Source organism: Diceros bicornis, chromosome 38, assembly GCF_020826845.1.
Source record: "Diceros bicornis minor isolate mBicDic1 chromosome 38, mDicBic1.mat.cur, whole genome shotgun sequence".
Lineage (NCBI taxonomy): Eukaryota > Metazoa > Chordata > Mammalia > Perissodactyla > Rhinocerotidae > Diceros > Diceros bicornis.
Window position 1 is genome coordinate 22,259,986 of NC_080777.1, and position 10,375 is coordinate 22,270,360.

Sequence of the window (10,375 nt, forward strand, 5' to 3'; positions counted from 1 at the left end):
GAGGCCTTCCCTAACCTCTTTCCCTAGGTCAGATCCCTTTTTAGACATTCTCATAGCATCAAGTTCTCTCATTTGGAGTGCTTAATAAGAGTTCTTGTTAATTTGTATGAATATTTGACAATTCTATGTCTTGCCTCACTAGACTGTTGAGGCCACGATTTGAGGGCTCTCCTTCACTGCTCACTGCTGACCCCCAACACCGAGCACCATGCCTGGCACACGAGGGGAGCTGCATAAATCATTGTTGAAGGAATGAATAACTAGGAAAAGGGCCTAGAAGCAAATTTTGATGATAGAAGAGGTATCCACAAATGCACGAGGAAATAAGGATAAAGTTTTAAAATCCCCATTGGCTCAACTGTCTGAAAATATCTGCAGAGCTTTTTCCTTTGGCAAAAAATAAATATCTCTTACTAGGCATGTTCTCTATAACTTTTGACCTTTAATAGGAGAAGCCAGATTATACTAACAAAAAATAAGAGTTTTGACTTTTTCAAGGCTGCTAAAAGCACAGGCTTTACTCAGGTGGTATTTCTCAATGTTCTCCAGCGTGGAACAAACTGAAATAGATTTAAGATTAGAAACCACATACCTCCACAAATAAATATTACTTCATGTTCCAGTTTCTCAGACTTCATACGTTTAGGATCCACAGTGCTTTCGTTTTGAAGATATTTCATTTTTCATGTATTTTAAACCAAGGGCCATTTTAAAAGATGGTAATTTCATACAGTCCCACTGAAAAAAAAATAGAAGAAATTGTGTATTAGCTGTCATTTGAGCACAGGGAGGCAATACATGAGTTTCAATGAGATGGCTTCAAGTGATCACCCAGAATTTCGTAGGAAACGGGTTTGGTAGAGGATGGGTTGGTTGATTGGTTGGTTGGTTGGTTTTACCACAACAGTTGATCATTTATGACAGTGATTCTCACCTTGTGGGTTGGAGAGTGAAGAGAGTTTTTCTGTGTCATGAGCAATGTTATGGACGGAGGTGCGTTGTGCATTTGGACAATATGGAGATTAGGAGGTGCCTACCCTGTGCCAGGCAATATACTAAGTTCTAACTGTATTTTCCTATGTTAGCCCCAAATTGCAGCTAAAGGAGTTAGTCTGACTTTATAAGACAGCATCGCCACTATTAAACAGTGCATTTGACAAGTACAAAGAGTCCCAGGGTCTGGCTTAGCTGCCTTTTGACAACTTTAGAAAACCATTTTCTATGTTTTTGTCAATGGCGAGGAGATGAGGTTTTCTAATTTTTGGCATCCTAGCTAAGGAGCAGCTTGGAGTTGCTTGAGGTGACGATGACAACCCAAAAGAGCTTCTCCTGTGACCTGAAGGATAAAAAGAGGAATCACCAGCAGGAGTAAGAAGTATATTCTAGCCTAAGGTGAGAGCATTAAACAAAGGCCTGATATTAACATTTTGGGCCCATGATCCAGCATGACCAGACCACACTACATGTGGAGGATAAAGCCTAGGGTGGGTATAGAAGCTTAACTCAGGACCAGGTCATAGAGGGCCTTGAATTCTAAAGGTTGGGATTTTATTCTGAGGCCATGGATACCAATCTCAACTAAAATGCATAAAAGTAACTTGGACAGCAATTTGAAGGATGAACTGGGGGCAGGGAGATGAGTCAGGAGACTGCAGTGATAGCCCGGATGAGAAATACCATGTGCCTAAACCAGGATATTGTCACCAAACAATTCAATGTAACTTAATAGCAAATTATTCATCACCTGCTCTGAGCAGAACCCATGGATCTAAACCATACAAGGAATAAATATAAAGACATCTGAGACATATTGCCTGTCCTCCAAGAGGCACCAATTAAGTATCTAATGAAATAATGTACAGAAATTAAAATATAAGCTGGGCTATGATTGGTGATTATCAAAGAAGTGCAAATGCTTTTAGCTGAAATGAATCAAGAAACACTTAAAGCGAAGTGGCATTTTTAAATAAGATTTAAAGAACGGGTAGGATTTAATAAGGATGAAAGGGAGAGTATTCAGTGTGGAGAAACAGTTTAAATACAGGGAAAGGGGAAAGCAGGAGTACATCTTGCATTGTGCTATGATATTTTTGTAGGCAGGTATTTTTAGTGGGGATGTATATTTGAAAGCTATTTCATTGATTCATTTTTTGGCAAATACATGAAGGGTTTCTCTGGGCAAGGCAGATGTGAAAGAGTAGATGAAATGGTCATCTGTTAAGAAGGAAAGGAACAGAAAGGCTGGAAGCTCAAAAACACAACTAAACTCTCAATTTTATTTTTCTCAAAAACAGATTTCTGTAAGATCATCAACCAGCCTAGTCATCAAGCTCTGTTGAATCTTCCTTCAGGTTCTTGCCCCTCTCTTACTACAGCCAAGAGCTTACTCGCCATCGTCACCCTCCTCTCACTAGATCTCGATGGGTCTCAGATCTTGTGTCCTACTTCTAATTTATTCCCTAGACTGCTATTTGAACATTGATTTTCTCACATCACTCTTATGACCAGAAAAATATATGAACTCTCTGATATCTCCCAAATCAGGAAAACTCCTATACCTAAGGTTAAAAGTTCTGTTTTTTTCTGCCCATCTAATCTTTTGAAGATCAGCCCTGAGCTAACATCCATGCTAATCCTCCTTTTTTTGCTGAGGAAGACTGGCTCTGAGCTAACATCTATTGCCAATCCTCCTCCTTTTTTTTCCCCCAAAGCCCCAGTAGATAGTTGTATGTCATAGATGCACATCCTTCTAGTTGCTGTATGTGGGACGCGGCCTCAGCATGGCGGGAGAAGCAGTGCATCGGTGCGCACCTGGGATCGGAACCCGGGCCGCCAGTATTGGAGCGCGTGCACTTAACCCCTAAGCCGTGGGGCCGGCCCTGCCCATCTAATCTTATTTCCCACCACTGACCAGAAACATTCAATGCTGGATTTTCTTATTGTCCCTGAGATATATTATTTTTCTCCTATTATTAGATCAAATTTTTCCCCTTACCTAGAACTGCTCTCTCTTCCCTTAAATTTTCCTCATTTTTCAAGGCTCAGATCAAGTTTCACTTCTATGAAATATTGTAAAGGGTATGTCAGTCTTATCTCCCAACTAAATGGACAATAACTGGACCATTATTCTACTTAGTTTTCAGAGTAACTAGTAAAATTTCATACATGGAAGATACTCAGCACCATTGATTATTGATTAACTGATTAATTCTGATTGATCGATTCACAAACTCATGTAAAAATACATGCAGTGATATAAATTACTTCATTGAAATTTGTTAAACTCATTTGCAAAAAAATAATATTTTTTCAGGAGTCCACATAGTTTTTCATTTTGTCTCTACATTTTTGCCTTGCAAATTTTTTTTAAAAACTGAATTGTGTGGATCTTGGATAAGGTCCTAACATTAGGTTTTCTTGAATCCCAAGTTAATCTGAAATTTGTATGCTTTAAAAACTGCACTGATCTATGTGGAAACTTACCTTAGGAGTGAGGCTGTGTGTTTATTTAGCTGGTATATATCTTAGACATGCACAGACATCACAGCAAAATCAAAATAAGGAAAAAGAGAAATGGGCCTAAAAAGACAGTGAGACGAGGCTATTTGCTGCTGTCTGCTTTAGGGTGAGAGGGAACTGATTTTTTTTTTTTTTTTTTAATGCATTTGCAACTTCCAGTCTCATAGGCCCATTCCAGCTTCCATGCCAAATTACTCTCTCAGTCTTGAACTTTGGTATGAAACCACAGGTTATCTCCAACGAGTTCATTTTAAAACTGCAATATTGATTGAACTCAGAAAAATATGCAGTCTACGTGAGCTGTGGTGTAGTCTGAGAAAGACCAGATAGAAAGCTCTGGTTTGAAAAGCAAGTGGGAGTTAGTAGACCTTTGCTCTGCTCGCAGGGAAGTTTATGATAGAAATCTCCATTTGGCGCAAACCAGCGCATTCTCATCTAGAGCGCTTTCCTACGGAAGTGGCCACTGACCGTGGTGACCTAAATGTCAGGTCTTAAGTTCTACCTCTTTCTAATTTCTTCTACTTCTGTTTTCAGATTCTAGAACCTCACAAATCCCATAACATTCTACAAAAGTGCTAGTAAGATGATTAACATTTCAAGGGTGCCCGATACAACAATTTCAGAAATAATTTTGGTCATCATACCATTATTTTTAGGAAAAAGTCAATAATCCATTCACTATTGAAAATGTTAGTATTAATGAAGTATCTCTGAACTTGGAGATGTTTTTATCTAGAAACTGTAGAAAGAACCCAGAAACAGCACTGAACACAAAATCAGTAAAGTAGTGCTGTCCAATAAAAAATATAAGATAATGTGATATGCCACATAAGTAATTTTAAATCTTATAGCCACATTAAAATATGTAAAAAAGAAACAAGTGAAATCAATTTTAACAATATATTTTATGTAACGCAGCATATTCAGAATATTATCATTTCAACATGTAGTTCGTATAATAATGTATGAAAGAGATATTTTATACATTTTTTTTCTTATTAAGGCTTCAAAAATCTGGCGTGTGTTTGACACTTACAGCACATCTAAATCCGCACCAGTCACATTGCAAGTGCTCAGTAGCCGCATGTGGCTAGTGGCTACCTTAGCGGAGAACATAGCAGTAAAGGCTGAGTCTGAGATGATAGATCTTAAACCAGAATAAATTTACACTTTCTATCTTATTTTTTTCCAATCCCCAAAATACATTTTCTAGCCAGTGGTTCTCAAAATTCTTTACCATTATGTTGCCTTGAATTAGGAAAAGTGTCTTCTATTTGCTGTGTAAAGGCAGTCAAGCTAGATTGCCTGAGCTCAAATCCCACCTCCATCGCTTACTGGCTGCGTGACCAAACATGGATGTATTATGGAACCTTCTAACCTCACTGTCTCTCATCTACAAAACAGAGCGGTAATAAATCCCCTTATAGGTTTTTTTGCTCTTATTACTTTTTCAAAATAAATAGATTGATGCATGTAAAGTGCTTATGACAGTGTTAGCAAATGACATTTAATAGTAATATTATTTAAGTGTTAGCTATTAACATTACTTTGCGTAATTTCTAGACATGATGGAGCTCAGTCAATATTGTTGGCTGAGAGACCACTAACTCTCAGTTAATATGAAAATTCTAACATGAAAGAACCAGTTTCTCAAGGAACTGACTCCTTTGCTCACTAGAATTAGAATTAGAATTAGAATTAGAATTAGAATTAGAATTAGAATTAGAATTAGAATTAGAATTAGAATATGTTGCTTTCACATATTCAACAATATTCAGCCAGGTACCCAACTAAGCAGTGAACAAGGCACACAGTCTCTGCCATCAGCGGAACTTCTATTTCAGTGGATTGCCCCTGTAAACTTTCCTTGCTTACATCCATCATTAGGATGATTTTGTCTGCAAGTATTAGAAACCCCCAATCAAGCTGGCTTGCAAAATATAGAAATTCAAAAATAGGGTCGACACCAATCATTGTGCAATCTGAGCTTCTGCTGTTACTCAGCTTTTCCTTTTACTCAGTCCTCCCTACTTCAGTTTTGTCAACAGATTGGCTTCCATCATGGTCACAAAATGGTTACCACTAGCAAGAGGAGAAATGGAGGCAAAAAGATTGCTCTTCCAACTGTAGGGAAAAAAAAATTTCTTTCTTAAGTGTAATTGGATGAACTTCCAGCAGTCCGGAGAAGAAATCATGCATTGATTGGCGTTAGGCTGGGTTTTCACATGATTATTGGCAAAGAGTATGGAATCACCAGGATCCAAGAGTACTCTTTAGTCCAGGATCCAAGAGTACTCTTTAACCAAGATCTAATACTACTCTTTAACCAGGATCCAAGAGTACTCTTTAGTCCAGAGGTGGAGTCATGCCTAGGGAAGACGCAGTTAGCTGAAGGAAATTAGGGTTTTGTTAGAAGGAGGAACTAAAACTGTGTGGGCAATCAGCAAGGTCTACCACACAATGCTAAAAAGGAACTTCTACATCTGTAATTGTTCCAAAGTCACTGACACGGCAGTCCATGACCCAATAAGTACTTGGGAATAATATCACAAAATGGGTCACTGTCAAATGAAATCCAGAACACACATGATTTTTATCCTGACTGCATAGACTGTTGTCTTTATCAGTTCAGACATGGCTGGAAGGTATTAAATGAGCAAATAAGTATAAAGCAAGGAATAGATTTAGAAATTTGAGTTGCAGGGGGCCAGCCCAGTGGCATAGCCATTAAGTTCCCGTGCTCCACTTTGGCGGTCTGGGGTTCGCCGGTTCGGATCCTGGGCTCAGACCTACTCACTGCTCATCAAGCCATGCTGAGGCAGCATCCCACATAGAAGAGCTAGAAGAACCTACAACTAGGATATACAACTACGTACTGGGGCTTTGGGGAGAAAAAAGAAAAAGAGGAAGATTGGCAGCAGATGTTAGCTCAGGGCCAATCTTCCTAAGGAAAAAAAACAAACAGGACAGTACTCTTTCTAAAAAAAAGAAAAAGAAATTTGAGTTTCAGCTCCACTTCTTACAGTATTACTTCATATTCTATTTTCTGTTCTCTTGTAATTAGAGTTTACTCTTTCTAATTCACCCTACATAGGGAGTCAGATCATTTTTCAAAAACACCAATTTTACCACGTACTGTCTTCCATTCAGTCTCATTGCCTCCCTATTTCCAAAGCAGCATAGGAAGAGCACTGGATTGGAAATCAACAGAATGAGAATCCTAACAGCATTAACTGTCCAGTTACCCCAAGGATCGTCACCTCTCAGGACCTCAGCTCCTTCAGCTATAAGAGAGTTGATTGGATCTCTAAAATTTCTTCCAGCCCTAAAATCTTATTGGCAGTAGATGTCCCCTGCAACCCGTCCTTACCCTAACAACTTGAATTTTTTCCACAAACAAATCTAACATAAAACCACTGGTTTTATCATCTGCTCTCCTCCGTACCCCCATAAGCAAAGCCACCATCATTTCACTTATATTGACCTCCTGTCTGGAGATGCTCCCTACGCCGTTTATCCTACCTGTATCCTATATATTCTTCAAGACCCAACTCACATTCCCATGGCACACCAGTTTATTAATCTCTGCATCCAACCTTTCCTTCAGCAAACACTTGCCAAATGCCTACTGTGTGCAAAGCACTGAGGACACCAAGCTGAATAAAAGAGAGAGGTTTCTTGCCCTCATGGAACTTACATTCCACTGGAGTCAATAGATAATGAACAAGAGAGCAAACAAGACAATTCTAGATTATGACAAGTGCTTATGGAAGACATAAGCTAAGTGGTGAGATAGGGAGGAGGCTGGGTGGTCTGGGAAGGTACATCTTAGCCATGCACAATGTTGTTAGACGCTCCGTGAACTTGCGTTAACTGACTGATTAACTAAACCAAAGCCTGGTTCTGCTCTTCAATAACAAATCCTCTTTGAATGGAATAGACATAAAACTTTTCTAAGCTAAGCCATAACTTTCTATTAATTCCAAAATAATTTTTTATCCATAAAAAAATAATCTTCTGGGGGCTGGCCCCCTGGCCTAGTGGTTAAGTTCAGCACACTCCACTTTAGCAGCCCCGGTTCGGTTCCCAAGCACGAACCTACACCACTCGTCCACAGCCGTGCTGTGGCAGCGACCCACATACAAAATAAAGGAAGTTTGGCACAGATGTTAGCTCAGGGTGAAACTTCCTCAGCAAAAAAAAAAGAAAGAAAGAAATAATACAGAGAGATCCTGTGTACTCTTTACCCAGTTTCCCCCAATGGTAACATTTTGCAAAACTATGGTGAAATATCACAACTATTGATACAGTCAAGATACAGAATATTTCCATCACCACAAGGGTCCCTTATCTTGCTCTTTTATAGTCACATATACTTCCCTCCCACCCCACCCCCACCCTATGCTTAAACCCTGGCAACCACTAATCTCTCTCTATTTCTATAATTTTGTCGTTTGTAGAATGTCACATAAATGGAATCCTACAGTATGTAACATTTTGGGATTGGCTTTGCCACTCAGCATGACACTATGGAGATTCATCCAAGATGTCGCGTGTATCAGTGGTGTGTTCCTTTTATTGCTGAGTAGTATTCCATAGTGTGCATGGTCTCTTTAACCATTTACCCACTGAAATACATCTGATTGCCTCTAGTTTTGGCTATTATGAATAAAACTGCTGTAAACACTCACGTACAGGTTGTTGTGTCAACACAAGTTTTCATTTCTTTGAGATAACTGCCCAAGAACATAATTGCTGGGTGATACATACACTAGTTGTCTGTTTAGATTTGTAAGAAAACTGCCAAACTGTTTTTGAGAGTGGCTGTACCATTTTACATCTTTACTGGCAATGTAAGTATGTGTGACCCAGTTTTTTTCCAACCTCACAAGCATTTGGTGTTAAAACAATTTTTTATTTTAGCCATGCTGGTAGGTGTGTAATGATATCTCATTGTGGTTTTAATTTGCATTTCCCTAGTGGCTAACGATGTTGAACATTTTCACAAGCTTACTTGCCATCTGTATATCCTCTTTGGTGAAATGTCTGTGCATGTCTTTTGTTCGTGTCATTTTGTCCATCTTCTAACTGGCTTGTTTATTTTACTGTGAAAGCTGAAGTGGAATATCCAACACCTGATTTTTAATATTAAATTCTCTTTTGCCACTTATGTGTTGAGTTGGTTGTAAGCCTGTCTTGTTTCCCCCGGCTTTCATGAGATAAGAACTGCAAGTATTCTAATGGTGACAAATGGTCCTAGTTTTCCTTCATTTGAGACTGTCTCTATTTGTCCTTCATTCCCAGGACATTTGCACTGGACATAGAATTTTGGGCTGACTGTTCTTCTCTTTTGGTACTTGAAAAATCATATATGCCACTTCCTTCTAGCCTCCATGCTTTCTTATAAATCTGCTGTCATTCAAGTTGTTTTTCCCCTAGAGGTAAGGTCATTTCTCTCTCTCTACTTCTGAGATTTTTTTTCTTTGCTTTTAGTTTTAGAAGTTTGACTGTGACCTGTTTCGATGTGGATTTCCATGGGTTTATCCTCTTTGTGATCCACTCAGCTTCTTGAATATGCAGGTTTAGCTCTGTTTTCAAATTGGGAAGTTTCAGGGATGACTTTTTCAGCCCTATCCTTTCTCCTCTCCTTTCAAGACTCTAATAAAACAAATCTTTTTTTGTTACAGTCCCACAGGTATCTGAGGCCCTGTTCATTTTTTCCTTCTGTCTATTTTCTCTCTTTTTTTAGATGGGATAATCTCTATTTTATCTTCAGTTTCACTGGATTGTTTCCTCTATCTTATCCACCTGCTGTTGGACTCATCCATTGCATTTTTATTTAGGTTATTGTATTTTTCAGTTTTAGTTTTTCCATTTGGGTCTTCTTCATATCTTCTGTTTCTTTGCTGAAACTTTCCATGTTTTGTTTGTGTTAAGTGTGTTCATAATTGCTTTTTGACATGTTTTTGTAATGGCTGCTTTAAAATCTTTGTCAAATCATCTTAACATCTCTGTCATCTCATTCTTGGCATCTACTGATTGTCTTTTTTCATCCAAGTTGAGATTTTTCTGGTTCTTGGCACGACAAGTGATTCTGTACAAAAATCTGAACGCTGAGTATTTTCTTATGAGACTCATGTTATTGAAACCTTCCGTGTTAGCTGGCTTCATCTGACACTGCTCCAGTAGGAGAGGGGAGATACTGCCTGATTATTTGCAGGCAGATTAGAAGTCCAAGTTTTTCACTTAGCCTCTGTTGACACCCAAGGGGGAGAGAGGCTCATTTTTACTGCTGGGGTTGGAGTGGGAGTTTCAACTCTCCACTAGCTCTCTGCTGATGCTCCCCTGGCTTACCACCTGACAAAGGTAGAAGTCTATACTCCCCATTCAAATTTCTCTGGCATTGGTGTGGGTGGGACCACAGATTCTTTTCTACAGTGTTTGGCTGGAGTGAAGTCCTTATTGTTTAAAAGTTTTCTGTCTTGCTAGGTGGTCACTTTCCTGGTCCTCTGGCTAAAGAAACAAGGCTTTTATTGGGACATTTTTGTCTACGTGCCTTGACATTTCTGGGTTGCCAGCTTTTTCAGCTCCAGATCTGGGACATCTGCAGCAAAATGACAATCCAGGGAACACACCACTACATCATTCCTTGGGCCCTAAAGTCTCTAGCTGGGCTTCCTACTTCTCTCCACTTTTCAGGGTCTTTTTATGTTGGTTTCATATATAATATGCAGGGCTAGTCATTGTATTTAGTGGGAGAAATGGGGCAAAAAAATCGATTCCATCTTCGAGGAAGTGGAATTCTCTTCTATCACTGTTTTTAATATTTTGATTACTACATTTCAATATAATTGGA